This window comes from Euprymna scolopes, chromosome 38 (assembly GCF_053919585.1).
Source record: "Euprymna scolopes isolate OS-2025 chromosome 38, ASM5391958v1, whole genome shotgun sequence".
Taxonomy (NCBI): Eukaryota; Metazoa; Mollusca; class Cephalopoda; order Sepiida; family Sepiolidae; genus Euprymna; species Euprymna scolopes.
This window is the reverse complement of record NC_136519.1, coordinates 57751332-57774655: the sequence shown is the minus strand read 5'-3', so window position 1 is coordinate 57774655 and position 23324 is coordinate 57751332.

Below are 23324 nucleotides of genomic sequence, written 5' to 3'. Positions count from 1 at the left end.
AATATAGGATTTTAAATATTATATTGCCTATATTTTATTTTTAATATTATATTAACAATATTTGATATTTATTATTATATAGCCGATACTAGATATTTCATCTTATAATGTTAATATTAGATTTATAACATATTATTTCCAATATAAGATTTTTAATATTATATTGTTAATAGAATATTTTAATATTATTGCAAATACGAATTTTTTTTATTATATTGCCAATATTAGATTTTTAATATTATATTGCCAATATAAGATTTTTTTATATTATATTGCCAATATTAGATATTTAATATTATATTGCCAATATAAGGTTTTTAATATCACATTTTGGATATTAATTGTTAATATTATATTTTCAATATTATATTTTCTATATTATATTCGTAGTTGAATATTTTTAATATGATATTGCCAATATAAGATTTTTCATATTATATTGTCAATAATAGGTTTTTGATATTATATTGCCAATATTAGATTTTTAATATTATATTGCAAATATTAGATATTTAATATTATATTGCCAATATAAGGTTTTTAATATTATTTGTCCCATATTAATTTTTAATATAATATTTTTATATTATATTTTAATATTATATTGCTAGTTGAATATTTTTAATATTATATTGCCAATATTATATTTTTTAATTGTATTTTCAATAAAAGTGTTTAATATTATATTGCGAACATTAGATTTTTAATATCATATTTTCAAAATTTAATTTTAATGTTATATTTCCAATATTAGATGTTTAAGATTTTATTGAAAATATAAGATATTTATATTATATTGCCAATATTAGATTTTTAATATATTACGAATATTAGAGTTTTAATAATGTATAGTCCATATAGGATTTTCAATATTATATTACCAATAGAATATATTTAATATTATATTGCCGATATTATATTTTTGATATTGTATTGTTTGATATTAGATTGATATTATTATATTGCCAACATTAGAGTTTTAATATTATATTCCAGATACTTGATTTGTAATATTACATTGCCAATATTAGATTTTTATATTATCTTTTCAATATTTAATTTTAATATTATGTTGCAAATATAAGATATTTATATTATATTATATTGCCAATATTAGATTTTTAATATTATATTACCAATATTTGTTTTTAATATTATATTGCCCATATTAGATTTCTAGTATCATATTGACTATATTAGATTTTGAATATTAGATTAACAATATTTGTTTTTAATTTTATTTCCAATATTATATTTTTTAATATTCTATTGTCGATATTACAATTTTAGTATGATATTGCCAATAAAACAGTTTTTATATAATATTGCCGATACTTGATTTGTAATATCACATTGTCAATAGAAGATTTTTATATTATATTGCCAATATCTGATTTTTTATATTATATTGTCAATTTTTGATTTGTAATATTATATTACATATATTTGATTTTTCATATTATATTGCTAATATAAGATATTTAATATTATATTGTCAATATAAGATATTTAATACTATATTACTAATATTGGATTTTTAATATTATGTTTTCAATATAAGCTTTTTTATATTATATTGCCAACATTATATTTTAATATTATATTGCCTAATGTTGGAAAAATAGTGTAAAAACCTAATATTGATTAGGTTTTTACACTATTTTTCCAACATTAGGTTTTTTATTCTAAATTTCCAATATTAGTTTTTAATATTATATTGCCTATATCAGATTTTTGATATAATATTCCCAATATTATATTTTTATATTATATTGCCAGCATTACATATTTAATATTATATCATAAATATTAGTTTTTAATATTATATTGTTTATATTAGATTTTGAATATTATATTGCCAATATTAGAGTTTTTATATTACATTGCCTATACTTGATTTTTAAAATTATATTGCCAATATTTGATTTTTAATAATATATTTTCGATATTTGATTTTAATGTTATATTGCCTATATTAGATTTTGAATATTATATTGCCAATATTAGAGTTTTTTATTACATTGCCTATACTTGATTTTTAAAATTATATTGCCAATATTTGGTTTTTAATAATATATTTTCGATATTAAATTTTAATCTTATATTGACAATATTTGATTTTAATATTATATTGCCATTATTTGATTTCTAATATCATATAGCCAATATTAGATTTTTAATTTTATATCGCTTATATTAGATTGTAATATTGTATTGCCAATATCAGATGCTTCATATTAGATTTTCAATATTATATTTTTAATATTATATTTTCAATATTTGGTTTTCTCATCATGGTTTCTATATTTTATTTTTAATATTTTATTTTTTTTTAATATTAGATTTAAAATATTAGATTTTTTACTTTAAATATTATATTTTAATATTAGATGCTCAATATTATATTTTTACTATTAGATTTTTCATATTATTTGTCAATATTAATTTTTGATCATATATCTTTCATATTTCATTTTTAGTATAGTATTTTTAATATAAGATTTTTTATATTATATTGACAATATTAAATTTTATGTCATATTGCCAATATTATTTTTTAAAATATTATATTTTCAATATTATATTTTAATATTATATTGCCAATATAAGATTTTTAATATTATATTGTCATTATTAGAGTTTTATAATTATATTGCCAATATAAGAATTTTATTATTGAATTGTTTATACTAGCTTTTTAATATTATATTGCGAATATTATTTTTTAATAATAAATTGCTAACATCAGATTCTTAATATTAAATTGCCAATATTAGTTTTTATACTATATTTACAATATTTTATTTCTAATATTTTATTGCCAATATTTATTTTTCAGATTATATTTCCAATATTGGATCTTAAATTTTTAATAGCCAATATAAATTTTAAATATTATATTGCCAATAAAATTTTGTATATTAAATTTTCCAATATTAGATTTTTAATATAAAATTGTAAATATAATTTTTTAATACTTTTGTGTAAATACTAGTTTTTATATAAAATTGCCAATATCAAAATTTTATTATGATATTGCTAAAATAAATTTTTACATTATATTGCTAATAATAATTTTTAATATTAAATTTCCAATCATAGATTTTTAATATTAAATTTCAAATATTAGTTTTTAATAGTATATTGTTAATATATATTTTTAATATTATATTGTTTATATATATTTTTAATATAAATTTGCCAATATTAGATTTTAAATATTATATTGCACTATTGTTGCTTAATAATAAATCCCAATATTAATTTTGTATATAATAAAATAATTATATAATATTGCCAATATTATATTTTTTATATTAAATAGGTTATATTTTTAATATGAAATTGCCAATATTAATGGTATATAATATATTTCTAATATTATATTCTCATATTAAATTGCCAATATTAGATTTGTAATATAATAGTGCTAATATAATATATTTAATGTTATATTGCTAATATAAATTTTTAAAATCAGCATTCCAATAATAGATTTTTAATATTATATTTTTAATATTAATTTTAATATTGTATTTTCAATATTAGATTCAATATTAATTATCGGTATTATATTTTCAATATAAGATTTTTAATTTAAATTTTTAATGATATATTGTCAATATAAATTATTCATATTTTATTGTCTAAATTAATTTTTTATTATATGGCCAATATTTGATTTGAGTATTATATTGCCAATATAAGATTTTATATACTATATTGCTCATATTAGATTTTTAATATTATATTGTATGTATTAAATTTGTTATATTATATTATATATCCTATATTAATTTTTAATATTAAATTGCCAATATTAGATTTTTCATATAAAATTGTAAATATAATATTTTTAATATTAAATTGCCCATATTTGATTTTTAGTATTGTATTGTTTATGTAAATATTATATTAGTTTGTAATATTATAGTGCAAATATAAGAGTGTTTATATTACATTGCCAATATTAGAGTTTGTAAATATATTGCTAATATTCGTTTTTTAATATTATGTTTTTAATATTAAATTGCCAATATTAATTTTAATATTATATTGCTAATATGTATTTTAATATCCAAATGTCCAGCATTAGAGTTTTAATAATATATTGCAATAATAATGCCTAACATAAAATTGCCAATATTAATTTTTAGGAAAGATTGATTTTTAATTTTAAATTACCAATATTATTTTTTCATATTAAATTGCCAATATTAATTTTATATTATACTAGCATGGGTGCCCGGCGTTGCCCGGGTGTTTGGAGGTGTATGCTGAGCAAAAAAAAGGGGGTAATTTTTTAAACTTTGACCCCTATTATGACCCCTGAAAATTTATTGTTTTGGGCTCAAATCAAGTTATTAAGTTAGATTCATGTCCACGGAAGCTATATCTAAAATTTAAAGTGTGTAGACCCAAAATTGTCGGAGAAGTTTGGTAGAGTTCTCAAAGCTCAAATCGTTGAACTTTGACCCCTTAATCGCCAAATTTCTGGCTAAAAACCGATCACATAGATTTTTCCAAATCTCAGTACCCTGTATATCAAATTTCGAGTCTGTAGACTAAAAATTGACAGAGTTATTTCGTAGGGAAATGTACACAGACACACACACACACACACACACACACACACACACTTTAACTTTTATAGATATATAGATTTAAAATTTGAGTCTGACAGAATGACAAAATTATATTGCAAACCGATATATTAAACAAACGAACTTCAAAGAGACAAATGAACACATAAGTAAAAACAATTTGTATTAGAAAACATTTATTATTCCACGTCTTTTTTTTTACAGACCTGACGACTGAGGTTCGCTCTTAATAAAAATTGTTTTTTATAGTCTTAATTTTGACTTCCTTTTTCATAAAAAACTAAAAAAAAAATCAAGAAAGAAAAGAAATTTAATTTTATTTTTTCATTAATTTCTTTCTGTGCAAAGCAATTCTTTCAAACTTACTCTGTTTCCAAAATGTTTTTATTTTATTCCCCTCCCCCTTCATTCATTTTCCTCCGCATCCTGGCAAGATTACTGTACACATAGATTCGAAAAAATAGTCAAAAACAAATATATAAATAAATGTTATCAAAGGCAAGATAAGTTACTTTTCTACCTAACTGGATATCTTTTTTGTGTTTTTATTCAATGTAATATATTTATTCAGCTCGAAAAACATACAGTGTTTACCGATGTGTTGGAAAATTCAAGATGGCGTCTCACACCCTCTTTAACACCGTAAGTTTGGGAAAAGGTGTTATAAATAAAAAACTATACAAAATACTATTAAAAACCCGCCGAATATATGGCAACCTATGTCACGGTAACATATATTGAGCGAGTTTTTAACAGTATTTTAACAGGGCACATCGTAAAAACTGACCCATTAATTTTCCTGAAGTAAAAACTATATAGTTTTTAAACTTTTAAAACTGTACATTATAAAAAGAAAACTGTTCGAGTGATTTTTTTTTTTTTTTTTTTTTTACATGGGTGTCACCACTTATCAAGGCCCAGAGGCCACTCAAGGATAAGGGTTAATAGGTATACATTAGTCATTGTGATTTTAGCATAGTAAACAGTGGGAATTTTGTAACTTGGATTACTTGAAAAAGAAAACTGTTCGAATGATTGAAAATGAAAACAAAATAACAATGTAAATATATTGATAAGAAAAAAACAAAAACAAACGAAGTTTCCGTTTCAGGAACCCGAGTTTAATTTTATGTCGTAATCATTCAACTCGTTAGCGGTTTTATTCAGCGATTAGGGATAACCATACGACATATCTAATTACCAAAGCGATTTTTTTTTAATTTTTTTTTTTTATTAAAACTAAACCTGTTTAGTTTTAATGAACCAATTTTTTTAAAGCCAACACTTTAGTTATTTTGAGAGCGTGCAACTGCACCCGAAAGGTTGATTAGGAAACTCCAAATCCTTTTATGACTCGAAAAAAAAAAGGGCTTTTTATCGGCTTAAATGATAAACTAATGTTAAATATTAGTATTTGCCATCGATTCTGAAATAAAATGAAATCCTGACATTGTGATCATTTTTGCAGGTGTTATGTGCCAAATATTGAAATAAGAATGTTTAAATTCAATTATTGTAATTTAAGTCTTTAATTTTAAAGTCGATTTTATTTATAAAATATCTTTTTAGAAATCAATCTCAAAAACAATCTGAACAATAAATCTCTTTTGTTATGGCTAAGTTTTTGTCAAGGGTAGAAATTATAATAGACAAGTATTCATCCATGATGACATTTTACCGATTTCCTGGTTTACAGGTATTCTTGCTAAATTTCTTCGAAAGAATTGACATAAACAATACTTCAACTAAATACGTATATTTCATGCAATAATGACTTTTATTTCTTCTGACTTTTCCTAAACTAAACATAAAACATCGGTTAGGGTTAGTTTAACATTCTGTAAAAGTACCTTCCGTTTTTTTTTTTTTTGTTGTTTTTTTTTTTGTACTTCTGCAGAGAAGGTAAAAAACCGATAAAAACTGGATATATTTTTCGTGTTTTTATTCAATTTAACATGTTTATTCAGCTCGAAAAGAATACAGTGTTTACCGATGTGTTGGAAAATTCAAGATGGCGTCTCACACATTCTTTAACACCGTAAGTTTGGGAAAAGGTGTTATAAATAAAAAACTATACAAAATACTATTAAAAACCCGCCGAATATATGTCAACCTATGTCACGGTAACATATATTGAGCGAGTTTTTAACAGTATTTTAACCGGTTTTTTATTTATTACACCTTTTTCCAAACTTACCGTGTTAAAGAGAGAATCGGCCGCCATCTTGAATTTTCCAATACATCGGTAAACACTGTATGCTTTTCGAGCTGATTAAACATGTTAAATTGAATAAAAACACGAAAAATTTGCCTTTGATAACATTTATTTGTTATATATTTGTTTTTTGGCAACTTATTCGAATCTAATTTAAGACCACGAGTGAAATGAGAAAAAGAAGTCAGCGGGTTTGGTTGCCATAACAACGTGACGGTAGTGAACGTGTGTGTGTGCGTGTGTGCGCGTATTTCGTGTAGTTTAGTTTCGCATAATAGTTTCGTATTTTTTTAATTTGTAAATAACAAGTTATTAAAAAATTAAACTATATATCTATATCTATCTTCTATATATCTATAAAAACAGAGATGTGTGTGCCACAGACGATTTCTGATTGGTTAATCCAATAATCACATCTCCTAAAAAAACAATCGTTTCTACGCTCTTACCTTTACCATAAAATATTATGGCTTTATTTATTGTCCATCTTGGAAGGGTTTAATTTTTTAATAACTTGCCTTTGATAACATTTATTTGTTATATATTTGTTTTTTGGCAACTTATTCGAATCTAATTTAAGACCACGAGTGAAATGAGAAAAAGAAGTCAGCGGGTTTGGTTGCCATAACAACGTGACGGTAGTGAACGTGTGTGTGTGCGTGTGTGCGCGTATTTCGTGTAGTTTAGTTTCGCATAATAGTTTCGTATTTTTTTAATTTGTAAATAACAAGTTATTAAAAAATTAAACCCTTCCAAGATGGACAATAAATAAAGCCATAATATTTTATGGTAAAGGTAAGAGCGTAGAAACGATTGTTTTTTAGGAGATGTGATTATTGGATTAACCAATCAGAAATCGTCTGTGGCACACACATCTCTGTTTTTATAGATATACTAGCAATCGGTGCCCGGCGTTGCCCAGGTGTTTTGAAGTGTATGCTGAGGAAAAAAAAGGTCAATTTTTTTAAACTTTGACCCCTATTATGACCTCTTAACATTTATTGTTTAGGGATCAAGTAAAGTTAATAAGTTAGATCCATGTCCAAGGAATCTATATATAAAATATCACGTGTTCAGACCTTAAATTGTAGGAGGAGTTTGGTAGAGTTCTCAAAGGTCTAGTTGTTGAATATTGACCACTTAATCGCCAAATTTCTGTCGAAAACCTATCACATCGATTTCCCAAATCTCAGTACCCTGTATATCAAATTTCGAATCTGTAGGCTTAAAATTGACAGAGTTTTAGCGTAGGGAAATGCACACAGACGCACAGACACACACAGACACTATCACTTATACATATATATAAACATGAACATCATATATGTAAGGATAATAGTACGCCATATATATAACAAAATACCAGTATTTACTGAAGTGAAAGGAAACCCCAGGGGAAGTTTACCCAAAAATAAATCTATATTTTTTTGTGTGTATTGATAGTCTGGTACTTATACAGTTTAGTGACGACATTAAAAAATGGAAATATTGAAAAAAAATGTTATTGTACGTAACTGTTATAGACTGAAGTTCTCCGAAAAAAAATTCACTTCATTTGATCAAGTAGTTTTTTTTTTACAGCGAAAAACAATGATTTATCACGGCTACGTCAACGTGGCCATTTTGGAAATGTTATTGCAGGCCCAGGAATTCCCCAAGGGCAGGTAACTGCCGCACATAGCAGAATACCTCCATTTAAGGCCAATCTAGCCCTTTCCCCCCCCACCCACCAGAAGAGGTTTTTTTTTTTTTTTGCGAAGACAGATGCCATGTTTGGAGTGTTTTTTGTTTTTTTTAATTTGTAACAGAAGTAAATAAACGAAGTTTCGAAGTTATCCATGCGTGTCCAACTGGGCATGTTTCGAAAATAATCTCGTATAAAAATTCATCAATTCTTTGCATTCTTCAATTTCTTTGCATATTCAATAGTATTCTTATTTAAAAAAAAAAAAAATACGCAAAAAAATTCCAGATTTATAAAAAAAAAAAACGTAAAAAAATTGCAGATGTGTTGTGCGCATCTCAATATGGCGAGAAAAAAAAGGCTAGATTGCGAAATTTGGCATAAAATGGAGGTATTCTGCTAGGTACATTTCCAAAATGGCCACGTTGACGTCGTCGTGATAAATAATTGTTTTTCGCTGTAAGAACAAACTACTTGATCAAATGAAGTGAAATTTTTTCTCGGAGAACTTCAGTCTATAACAGTTACGTACAATAAAATGTTTGTTTCAATATTTCCATTTTTTAATGTCGTCACTAAACTGTATAAGTATCGATAGTCTTATCAACACTCCTTTTTTCTATTTATTTAAAAAGAAAATACAACTTTATACAAATTCCCTATTAGTTTTTTTTTTCGGTTCTCTTATACGATGATCATCTTTATTTAACTATTACGTGTAATTATATTCATACAGATATTCTATATGATTTACATTTGCGTAATATTTGCGTAGAAATGAAGAAAATAAAATTTACTGTGTATTTATCGTGTTGCCATAACAACGTGACGTAGCCAAGGACGGTAGTGGACGTGAGTGTGTGTGCGTGTGTGCGCGTGTTTTCGTGCTGTATTGTTTGTAGTAGTAGTAGTACTAATAATCTGTCCAGCGTTTGCTTTCTGAATGGCGGACGTTGAGTCGGAGGTTCGATTTTTAGATTGTAAGTTAGTTTCGTATTTTTCTAATTTGTAAATGGCAAGTTAGAAAAAAATTAAACCCTTCCAAGATGGACAATAAATAAGACCAAAATATTTTATGGTAAAGTTTAGAGCGTAAGAACTATACTTTTTTAGGAGATGTGATTATTGGATTAACCAATCAGAAATCGTCTGTGGCACACACATCTCTGTTTTTATAGATATATAGATAGATAGATAGATAGATATAGATAGATAGATAGATAGATAGATAGATAGATATAGATAGATAGATAGATAGAAGATAGATAGATTGCCAATATAAAATTTTGATACGTAATTGCCAATATAAATTCATAATTCATAATATTATATTAGTATTTTGATTTTTAATATTCAATTGCCAATATAATTTTTTAATAATAATTTGCAAATACTTTATTTTCAGTAGTTTAATGTCAATATTTATTTTAAATATTCAATTTTCAATATATATTTTATATTAAAATACTATTAGATTTTTAATGTATATTTCCAATATAAGATTTTTAGTATTATATTGCCAATATAAATGTTTTAATATAATATATTCAATATTAGATTTTTATAGTATATTTCCAACGTAAGACTTTTAACATTATATTGCCAATATTAATTTTTAGTATAAAATTGTCAATATTAATATTTGATATTATATTATAAATATTATATTTTAAATATTATTTTTTAATATTGTATTGCAAATATTATATTGCAAATATTAGATATTTTATATTATGTTGCCAGTATAAGATTTTAAATATTATATTGTCGATATTAGATTTTGCATATTGTATTGCTAATATTAAATTTTCAATATTATTTTGCCAATATAAGATTTTTTATATTAAAGTGCACAGATTAGATATTTAATAGTATATTGCCAATATTAGATTTGAAATAGTATATTGTCGATATGAAATTTTTGATATTATATTGTCGATATAAAATTATTAACATTATATTGCCAATATTAGATTTTAAATATTAAATTTCCAATATTAGATTTTTAATATGAAATTTCCAATATTAAATTTTTATATTATATTGTTGATATAAGATTTTAAATATTAAATTATCGATATTTAATTTTTAATATTTTATTGCACATTGTAGATATGTAGTATTTTATTTTCAATATTAGATTTTTAATATCATATTGTAAAACTGAGATTTTTAATATTATATGTTCGATATAAGATTGTTAATATTATATTGTCAATATTGAACATTTAATATTATATATATTAAATATTAGATTGAAGTAATGTATATTGTCAATATCAGTGTTTTTAATATTATATTGTCAATAACATATGGTTAATGTTATATTTCAAATATTAGATATTTTATATTATAGTGCCAATATTTGATTTTTAATAATGTATTGCCAATATTAGTTTTTCAATATTACATTCCAAATATAATATTCTCATATTTCAACATAATATTCTCGATATTAGATTATCAACAATATATTGTAAATATTAGACATTTAATATTATATTGCAATTATTAGAATTTCAATATTATATTGGCAATATTATATTTCAATAATCTCTCGGAATATTAACTATTTCATATATTGCAAACAAATTGTTTATATTACATTGCGAACATTATATATTTAATACTATATTGATAAGAGTTTATTTCCAATAATCACTTGTCAATATCATATATTATGTATTATATTTCTAACATAGACTATCAATATTACACTAAGAATAGAATATTTTGTTATATTATATTTTTAATATTATATGTTGGATATTATATTGCTAACATTGGATTTCGAAGTTTATGTTGCATATATAAAAAGCAAACACTGTTTGTAATGTTGTTTAAATAAAGTTTGACAAAACACAAAATTAGATAGTTTATCAACGTATAAAACAACAATATCTAAGATATTTTATATTTACTCATATTCATGATTATTTTAAACAATATGTTTAGATTGCCAAATATTTCACAATTTTTGATTAATGAAAAATAGTTTTTTATGTTAGAAAATATCATCTATGAAAGAAAATGATTTTCATGTTTAAATATGTTATTAATGCTAGAACAGTTTATCCATGTTTACAATATAATTCATGTAAACAAGATATTATTTATGTAAAAAAATGTTTTCCAAGTTTAAAATATTATTCATGTTAAAAATGTTTTTCATGTTAAAAATTGTATTCATTTTAAAAATATTATTCATGTTACAAATATAATTCATATTAACTAAAATTATTCATGTAAAAAAATTATTCATATTAAAAAATGTTATGCATGTAAAAATATTATTCATGTTAAAATATTACTCATGGAAAAATATTATTCATAAAACTTATGTAAAATGTTATTTATAAAACCGTTATTAATGTTAAAAATATCATTCATGTTAAAAATGTTATTCATGTTAAAAAATTTTATTCATGTTAAAAATGTTATTCATGTTAAAAATGTTATTCATGTTAAAAAATGTTATTCATGTTAAAAATGTTATTCATGTTAAAAATATTATTCATGTTAAAAATATTATTCATGTTAAAAATATTATTCATGTAAGAATATTATTCATGTAAGAATATTATTCATGGTAAAAAATGTTATTCGTGTCAAAAAATATAATGCATGTTAAAAATATTATTCATGTTAAACATGTTATTCCTGTTAAAATGTTATTCATGTTAAAAAATATTATTCATGTTAAAAACATTATTCATATTAAACATGTTATTCCTGTAAAAAAAATTTCAACTTAAAAAATATTATGCAGGTTAAAAATATTATTTATGATAAACATGTTATTCCTGTAAAAATGTTATTCATATCAAAAAATATTATTCATATTAAAATACTATTCATGTAAAAATATTATTCATGTGGAAGTTTTATTCATGTTAAATGTTATTATATTAAAAAACCTATCTATGTTAAAAATGTTATTCATATAAAAATATTACTCAGTTAAAAATATGATTCATGGTAAAAATATTTTTCATGTAAAAATGTTATCCATGTTAAAAAAATTATTGAAGTTAAATATATTATTCATGTTACCAATATTATTTCTGTTAAAATGTTATTATAGTTAAATTATTATTCATGCTAAAAATATTATTCATGTAAAATATTATTCATGTTAAAAATATTATTCTTGTTAAAAATATTATTCTTGTTAAAAATATTATTCTTGTTAAAAATATTATTCATGTTAAAAATATTATTCTTGTTAAAAAAATAATATTCATGTTAAAAATATTATTCATGTTAAAAATATTATTTATGTTAAAAATATTATTTATGTTAAAACATTATTCATGTTAAAAAAATTTATTTATGTTAAAATATTTATTCATGTTAAAATATTTTATTCATATTAAAATATTATTCATGTTAAAAAATATTATTCCTGTTAAAAATATTATTCATGCTAAAAATATTATTCATGTTTAAAATACTATTCATATTTAAAATATTATTCATTTTAAAAAATGTTATTCATGTTAAAAGAAATTTATTCATGTTAAAAATATATTTCATGTTAAAAATATTATTCATGCTAAAAATTTTATTCATGTTAAAATATATTTCATGTTAAAAATATTATTAATGTTAAAAATATTATTAATATTAAAAATATTATTCATGTTAAAAATTTTATTTATGTTAAAAATATTATTCATGTTAAAAATGTTATTCATATTAAAAATGTTATTCATGGGTAAAATTTTATTCACGTTAAAAATATTATTCATCTATAAAATATTATTCATGTTAAAAATGTTATTCATGTTAAAAATATTATTCATGTAAGAATATTATTCATGTAAGAATATTATTCATGGTAAAAATTTTATTCATGTTAAAAATATTATTCATGTAAGAATATTATTCATGTTAAAAATGTTATTCATGTTAAAAATGTTATTCATGTTAAAAAATTTTATTCATGTTAAAAATGTTATTCATGTTAAAAATATTATTCATCTATAAAATATTACTCATGTTAAAAATGTTATTCATGTTAAAAATGTTATTCATGTTAAAAATGTTATTCATGTTAAAAATATTATTCATCTATAAAATATTACTCATGTTAAAAATGTTATTCATGTTAAAAATGTTATTCATGTTAAAAATGTTATTCATGTTAAAAATGTTATTCATGTTAAAAATGTTATTCATGTTAAAAATGTTATTCATGTTAAAATGTTATTCATGTTAAAAATGTTATTCATGTTAAAAATGTTATTCATGTTAAAAATGTTATTCATGTTAAAAAATTTTATTCATGTTAAAAAATGTTATTCATGTTAAAAATATTATTCATCTATAAAATATTACTCATGTTAAAAATGTTATTCATGTTAAAAATGTTATTCATGTTAAAAATGTTATTCATGTTTAAAATGTTATTCATGTTAAAAATGTTATTCATGTTAAAAATATTATTCATCTATAAAATATTATTCATGTTAAAAATGTTATTCATGTTAAAAATATTATTCATGTTAAAAATGTTACTCATGTTAAAAATGTTATTCATGTTAAAAATGTTATTCATGTTAAAAAATTTTATTCATGTTAAAAATGTTATTCATGTTAAAAAATTTTATTCATGTTAAAAATGTTATTCATGTTAAAAAATTTTATTCATGTTAAAAATGTTATTCATGTTAAAAATGTTATTCATCCTCCAGGAATCCCATCTGACCCAGAGGCCTTGTTGTGTCTCGGTTTCCTGCTGGCATTCTGGACCTCCTTTTCTGTTTGGGAGTCACCTAGGTGTTCCATGGCAGGACGCTGAGGGATCTGGTTGATAGTTTCCAGATCAATTATGATGTTTCGATTAAGGAGCTCCTGGAAGTGTTCTCGCCATATGCAAGTGATGCCCACACTGTCCTTCAGCAGAGTTTTCCGTCACTGGATCGGAAAAGGTTTAGGCCCCGATAGCTGGGCCCACATTCACCCTGGTGGCATTAAAGAAACCCCTCGTGTCTCCTGAGTCTGCGAATCTCTAGATTTCCAAGGCCGTCTCCATCCACCATTTGTTTTTCAGCTCTCTTACTCTAGTCTGGACGAGTGCCTTTGCCTTAAAGTGGGAGTGCCTTTTGGCCATACAGTTGATGTCATTTTGCCACATACAGAAGGCTTTTCTCTTGGCGTCAATAAGGTGCTGTATTTCGACGTCTCAGTGTTTCCTAGTTTTATAGCTAATAGTGTTTTGCTGGACTCAAGAAGTGTGAGTTAAGGGCTTTCCAGTGTTCCTTCATGTCTTTCGTATATTCTTCAGGGAGCCTCTCAAGATGGGCATTTTGAAATTGTTGCAGCATCTTTGTGTATCCCAGATTGTCGATGTTGAATTTGAGGCGGGGCTGTTTTCTTTTGTGTCATCCTCTTCCTCCCCCGCCTCAGCTTGATGTTCATGGTAGAGCGGATGAGGTGATTATCAGTCCAGGATTCGTTTGCACCGATCATGTGCTGTTGACATCTTTGCGATCTCGAGCCATGACAATCACATAGTTGATGAGATGCCAGCGCTTCGATTGAAGATGCACCCAGGAAGTTTTGTGTCGGTTTCTCTGACGGAATAAAATGTTTGTGATCATAAGCTCATATTCGGCAAATTAAAACTGGACCAATTCCGTTGGTATTGTCATTCCCCACACCCTCCCTGCCCAGAGTGCTTTTTTCCGGAGGTTGTGATCCCTGCTAACCCTGGCATTAGTAGAAGGATCTTGTCTTCCTTTCGGATGTGTGATAGCACTTGGTCAAGGGTTGCATAAAATGTATCCTTTTCTCCATCCTGTGAATCCAAAGTTGGAGCATAGGCACTCACAGCCTGGTGGTTTGGGAGATTCAGTCATAGAGTCATGAGACGATCATTGATGCCTACTGGAGGTTCGGAAAGTTGGGAAATAATCGGGTTCTTGATGGCAAACTCCACTCAGTGGATTCTAGGTTCAACAGCTGCTTTTCTCTTCCAAAGGATGATGTATCCACCTTTCTCCTCTTTTAGTTGTCCCTCCTCCTCTGTTAGGCGTGTTACTGACAGGGCGGCGATGTCGATCTTCTTTCTGGACAATTCCTGGATGCACTGCCCATGAGTGTTCTCAAACTCCATGCTCCAAAGTCCATTGTTCTTCGTTTTCGACCACACACAAGTGACCTGGTCGCGGTATTCCAGTCGGGTGATATGAGGTAGGCTATTTTCAGGGCGCCTTTTCTAGCCCCTTCCCCATGTGGGGTGAGCAGAACTGATCCTAAATAGAACTGCTCAGACGTGGGTGCCGCTGCTGAGATGCTCTCTCTGTCTCGGCCCGAGAGCAGGACCACTAAATCAGACACCCATCGCCTATGTGCCAGTGCATAGCTAGAAGCTCCTATGCCCCACTGTCATGCCTACGTTACCATTTCCTGGACGCCATGGGACTTTGGGGGGGGAGTAATGGTGGGTCCTTCAGGAGAACGCCTGTGCGTGGTATATTTTAGAGTGGATGACTGGTGCGCAGACAGCCACCTCACTGTCATTGGCAAAAGACCATACCAGGGTTTAACGGCATGGAGACCAAGACAATTTGGGGCCCATCTTTGATGCAGCCTTCTTCCGCCTTTGTGACCGTTGTCGAGTTCGTCCTGCTACTATCATCCGCCCACTCTGCCGTTAAGGGCTTTCTAATATATTACGTGAAACTCTGGTCTTCAATTATCTATTTGCGTATTTAACTGTATTAAGCATCCTATCTCTGCAACATCTCTCTCTCTCTACTCACACGTATACAAATATTAATAAAAACACAGACACACACACACAACTCATCGACATTATCGTCTGTCAATCTGTTAAAACTTATTCATTGAAATATTCCAAAATTTTATCACTGAACTATTTTTCTAATATGATAAACGAATGAGCATTAATTCTTATAAAACCTTTCATTGAATTATAATTTATTTAAGCAAAGACGTTTTTAATACGATTTCTCTGACTTCCCGAAACACGACTCTTAATTAATTGGCCAAGACATCTACTATCTCAGCTAATGAACCCCTTGTTTTCTCAAGAGCTCTAAAATATTCACGAATATTCTATGCTCCCCTATTGCTGTAAATCTCCCATTTTAAATATATATAAATGATCTATTTTTTTTAATAGAGCCTTCCTAAGTCATTATTTTGTTTTGTTTTCGTATGACAATGTTCCTCGTTTTCTCATATTTGATAAAAAAAAAACTTTTTTCTGATCCCGGCTACAAAATATATCTCTCATATCAAATCACCCTAACGTCAATCCCCAAAACTGGCGTGAACACATTAAAAAAAAAAAACTAAGAACGGCGTCTCTAAAACTGATTATCTGAAATCCCACTTAACTTTCCCGTAGAAGAGAACGTACAAATTACCCTTTAATCAAGCGGATACAAGATTCGCCTGCGTTAAATGACCATGTCTATGTAAACACATTTGTTGATTAGCAAACAATTCTTTTTCCAAGCAATTTGAACATCGCCTTGTTATTCTCTTAATCAATTGTATGTTGGCGGTATTGTTGCTGATCAGTCGATTACAAGCATCAAACGATTCATATTCGGATAGAATGAATTAGCATAGTAAAATATTACCATAATTTATATTCTGTTTGTTCTCAGTTCGTACATTTCTTTTTGAAAATAACCAAATACAATTTTTAAACGTCAAACTGTTTACAAATAGCCAAATTTTCCAATTTGGCTTTAAAACGCCGGACAAAAATATGAGAGTGCATTCTTTGTTATCGCAAAGCGTGCTTTAAGAAACGGGAAAATATACGGTAGAATAAGATGCAACATTCTTGGAAAAGGGTTTATCTTTGTCCGCGTCTGAAAAGATTGCTTCAGGTCCATTGATGATGGTTGGGATAGAGCACGCACTTTTATTCAGAACCTTGTTTGTTATTCGCCAAAACTGATGGGAGCCACGCTGCTGCAAACTACTTGGAATTGACGGATTGAGCATTCGACTCTCTCGCATTCTTTATTACTTTTTTACAGTTGTTGCTGACAATCCTGAAGGCGGTTTTAGTCTTAGGATATCTACTGTGTTGTACGCAATGGAAAAAGTGATTTCTGTGCGCAATGGCAGCAGCATATTCTGGAGCGAACCACGGTTGTTTTTTGCTGGCATTTTTGGAGTGTATGAAGCGGTCTATACCTACAAGTAACCATTCCGTCAGGTCTGATACTATAAAGGACATTTTCAGTTTAAACATAGAACCCGGAGGTAGATCTGATATAAATGTACTGAAGCTATCCCAGTCAGCCATAGAGTATCGATATACTGTACGATGGAGAGGTATGTCAAAAGACTTATTACATTTTGTTTTTTATCTTTACTGAGACAAAATCCCAGAGGAAACAGAACGTATATTTGTGTTGTAAAAGCATGAATGATTTTCCTGTAGCAGAATTTTGTTTTATATATAAACGACTTTTTGCAGGCTATAACGTTTTATATCTCTCTTTTTTCACTGTAAGGGTAACTTATAATAATATAATCAAATATAAATAATGTAAAGTTCTAGTATATGATGCTTCGGAATACGATGTAAAAAGAATAGAATATGACTTACAATATTGTAATGACTTGGCAACTGCCGCTTAGCACTTCTACCGCAAGCAAGGTGAATGAACAGAAACTTTATAGAGTTTATTGCTTTTTAGCAAATTAAAATTCTATTGAATTTCATTTAAAAACTAGCGGGGGTACCCGGCGTTGCCCGAGTGTTTGTTTCCGGGACGGGGGGGGGGGGTTTAAAAAATGTTATGGTAGGAAAGTAGGAAGGATCAAACCCGGAGTCATGAGTAAAAGTAGGAAAATAAAGTGTGAAAAAAAAAAAAAACATCTGAAACGTTAACAGTTCGGCCACCAAGAAAAGTCCATTCCAGTTGTTTAGGAAAAAAAAAAACAAAAAAAAAAAACGACTACGGTAGGTCGGTGCGAACGTGAAAATATAATGTGAATTGTCCAGCACGCTAACCACTACGCCACAGTGTAACGTGCATCCAGGAGATAAGCGCCCGCGTGTTTGCGTGTTGTGTGGGTACGTGGGAGAGACGGAGGAAAAAGACTTACCTCGAGACCAGCTCAGCGTTACCGACCAAAAATAGAAAAGAGGGACCAAGATGGCGACCGCCGTCTTTTGTAAAGTATGATGTCTCGCAAAGTCACACGAATTCTCGGAATATGCAAATTTAGCCGGCCTAGAACGACGATAAAAGCGGGTGAGGGGAAAGACGTGGGGGAGTGACGATTGAGTTGGCTGGGGAATCGTGTGGCTGTTGCTTCTTGTGCCGTGTTGAGGATATCTTACCGTGTTAAAGAGAGAGTCGGGCGCCATCTTTAATTTTTCCTTACATTTTTTTTCTTACAAGCTATTTCGGCTTGTTATGCTGGACTACTGCCATCAAGGGTATTAGACCCTTCGGAGGCCCAAGCTTGTCCTCAGGGTAGGGGATTAACCAGCCATCTTGGATCCACGCCTTTAGTTCCCTTTCGTATTCTGCTCGGGCCTCACTGGGTATAGGGTACTCTGCAACCCCATTCTTGAGTTTAGTCGGTGCCATCCCCTCGGTCCACTTCCAAGATGCAATCCAGACCCTCTTGCGCGAGTCGTAGTCCACTGTAAAATCCGGCCGATCGATATGGAGCGCTGCACACACTGGGGCCTCTAAGAATCGCACCTTTCCGTCTCGATGAATTGCGACTCCCCCCAGCGCCTTGATGGCATCGTATCCGAGCAACAGGTCAAACCCCAGGAGATTTCCTTGGGTCACGAGCACATTGATCTTAGTGGCTGCACCGGTGTCCGTGTAGATCTTGACAGTTCCAGCTCCACAGCATGTCTGGGTCTCGCCTCCTATCGTGGTGACTTTGATCTTCCTCTTAGTCCAACTTGGACACAGCCTGGTGCTCACTATAGTATGCGAACAGCCTGAGTCGAGAAGTGCTGAGCAGGGTATCCTGTTTACGTAGACGGTTATTACTGGTTGCGCCTTGTTCAAATTTTGCTCGGGGAGCAGGGCGGCGCTGACGTCCTCTCCCCTGATACGTTTCCCGCACAGTTTTGGGCTAGATGCCCCAAACCGCCACACTTAAAACAGCGCACACGCCCCCTGTTGGTGCAATTCCTTGCAAAATGTCCGCGTCGGCCGCAGCGAAAACATTTCCCATTGCTTGCAGGGTTCTGATTCGGAATCTCCCGAGCGCCAATCTGGCCTGTCTGTGTCGCCATCACAACTGGTTCCCCCAGGTCCTCCTCATCTTTGATGATGGCTCGAGCACGTTCCATCAAGTGTTCCATGGTCGTTGTTGAAACGCTGGTTGAGGCTCTCAGTAGCTGCTTCACCCGAGTGGGAAGGCCCGCCACAAACGCGTACGCGAGCGTCCGCTCCGACACCCCTCCACCGAACAGAACTGCGAGTTTCTTTAACTCAGCGAAGAAAACGTCCACGCTTTCCTCCGGTAGAAGTTTTCGGGAAGCAAATTTTTCATAGGCCGTACAACTCTGATGATTAAAGAGACACTGGAGAGAGTGAACAAGAAGGACCCTGCCTGTGGGCGGTGGTGTGTTAACAGAGACAAAGGAAATGACTATAATGACGAAAGTGTGGTATTTAGATACCGATGTGTCCTTCATTAGCCAATAATAAACAAGACGACACGATAGAATATTTACAAGAACATTTTTTGTTAAAAATACTTGTTCTGGCTAAGAAAACAGTTCGAATGAAGACATTACACTTATCAAAACATATTAAAAGAAAAATATTATACTGAGTTATCTCCCTTGAGTTCTTTAAAAAATAAATGCATACAAGAGTTTTTAGCCGGTTAAATACGAGGAAGCATTTGTAGCCCATTGACTTAGAATGAGTGCATTATACCAAATTAATGTTAATACGGAGAAGGCTAGACACGCTAAAAAACCTGGTATCTGAGTATGGGCTATCACTGAGCGTCACTCTGGTGCCATCACATTGTAATCGTGCTGACCAACTGACCCGTGTACCTCACAAATGGTATGAAGCCGCGAAGATGGGAATGGAGATTACTGCTCGATCTTGTGCAGTTGCAATCGACCCATGTCAAATACAAAAAATTCATGCACAGAGCGGACATCCGGGTATCAAGAGGACCCTTTATTTTGTGAGGCGTGCATACCCAGCAGTGACCAAGATGGATGTCAGACAGATCGTCAGAAATTGTGAGGCTTGCCAGTCTATTGATCCTACACCAGACCGATGGCAGAAGGGTCGCTTGGAAGTTGAGAGTGTGTGGCAGCGGCTGGCCATGGATATTACCCATTACAGTGGCAAGCCCTTTCTAACTCTCATTGATTGCGGGCCTACGAGATTTGCGGTGTGGCGGCAGATGACCAGACAGGATTCAGCAAATGTTGTTCGCCACCTATCATCCATTTTTTTTGAGCGAGGTGCGCCGGAAGAGCTCCTGACTGACAATGATGCAGCGTTTTGTAGCCAGCAAGTCCAGCAGTTGTTAGATGAGTGGGGCGTCAGTCTACGGTTGCGATGTGCGCATGTGCCATCAGGAAATGGCATTGCTGAAAGAAGCCATCGCAGCATCAAGAGAATTGCTGCCAGGAAGCGATGTACTATTGCGGAAGCAACATATTGGTACAACATTACGCCAAAGGACGGGACGTCCCCTTCAACCGCACCTGCGAATGCTATTTACACGTACCGAGTCAGAGTGAAGGGAATCAACACTACGCAGCCAACCGACAAGGGAACATATAACAGATATGAAGTGGGAGATCCAGTGTGGGTGCGGCCTCCAGGAAATCGGTGCACCGACAAGTTTAAGCGAGGACACATATCTGGAGTGATTAGCCAGCAGTCTGTTTTGGTCGATGGAACCCCACGACATGTGCGAGATCTTCGCCCAGCTACCGAGGTGCGTCATACAACTACAGAAGAAAGCAGTGAAGCGTCTAGCGATGAGCTGCCGATGCACGGATTCAGTGAGCCCCTTCCAGAGACTGATAGCGATACTTCATCTGATGAGGCGGAACCAGATCCAGAGCCCGAATCTGAAACAGTGAATGTACCTCTTCGCAGAAGCACACGCACTAAAAGGCCACCCCCCCAGTGCTCTCTATGTGATCATCAGATCAGGGGGGAGTGTAACGTGCATCCAGGAGATAAGCGCCCGCGTGTTTGCGTGTTGTGTGGGTACGTGGGAGAGACGGATGAGGGGAAAAAGACTTACCTCGAGACCAGCTCAGCGTTACCGACCAAAAATAGAAAAGAGGGACCAAGATGGCGACCGCCGTCTTTTGTAAAGTATGATGTCTCGCAAAGTCACACGAATTCTCGGAATATGCAAATTTAGCCGGCCTAGAACGACGATAAAAGCGGGTGAGGGGAAAGACGTGGGGGAGTGACGATTGAGTTGGCTGGGGAATCGTGTGGCTGTTGCTTCTTGTGCCGTGTTGAGGATATCTTACCGTGTTAAAGAGAGAGTCGGGCGCCATCTTTAATTTTTCCTTACATTTTTTTTTCTTACACACAGAGCACTGCAGCTTAGTTTAGTGATTTTAAATAACTTCACATGAAAGAACTACGAAGCCAAACCGGTGTTCTCTTCTCAACTGTTCCTTGTGAACGATCCCCAAACGGTGTTAAGTGGTGGCAGGGGGAGGAGGAATTTATTAGAGAGAAAATATTTTACCACTTCCATTGATCTTAACCGATTTTGGCCGTGACTTCTCAGCAGAAAAAGTATAGAAATCTAAGATTATCGAGGAATTTGAGAAATAATAAGCCTATAACACACCTCAGATATTGTTCTGCCGTTTGTGCATATTATATTAGCATGAAATATCTTGATTTTTAATCTTATTAATGCCAAAATCATCGGGAAAAAATGAGTTCATTTTATTTATATAGAAGAAGAAGATAGATAGAAGAAGAAGATAGATAGAATAGAAAGAAAGAAGAAAGAAGAGAAGAGAAGAGAAGAAGAGATAATGGGCAAGAGAACTTATGTTTATGCTTAAATTATTGCTTTCGTATCCACTTTTCATTAGTTGATTTCAGTTTCGTAGCGGTTTTTTTTTGGATTATAAATGTCTACTTTTATATGTTTCGTGTATGCAAACAACGAATATCACAGTAAAATTAAGGGCTGATGAGTCGTTTACAAGATATGAAAACATATGATATCCAACGAAAAAGCTAATGTGATCCTGGTAACCATTTTGTTTTCACAAGCGAATATTTCGTTTATCTAAGTGAATAAAAAAGAAAATATATATATAGGGATGTCTTCGTTTTACAAAAACAAAAAGAGAGAAATTATTTATAGAAAAAGTAAGAAGATATTTAAAGAAAAGGAAACGCTATTTAGATAAAAGAAAATAATCTAAAGGAAACAGGAGAAATAAGAAAAATATTAAAGTAAGGCTGGACTATAAATATTTTCAATTTTAGAATATCGAACAATATATGTGAATTACATGAAAAAAGTAAGGAAGAAGAAAAGAAAAGTTGGAACCTAACATTAGCCCAAGTAAGCTTTTCTTTCAAAACTTTACTTAGAATTTGTCCCCCTTTTACTCTTTTACTAAAGAAAAGATTGATTTTTTTCGTTGAATTTTTTTTTTTGTTCATGAGATTTTCCGCAAAAAGATAATTGTCAGAAAATATTTATCGTCTTAAAAGTGAGTAAAAATCTGTAAAGAAATTAAATATTTTGATTCTGCTTACCGGAAATACGTTTAAACATATTTAAATCATTTAGATATTCGCATTTATTTATACATTGT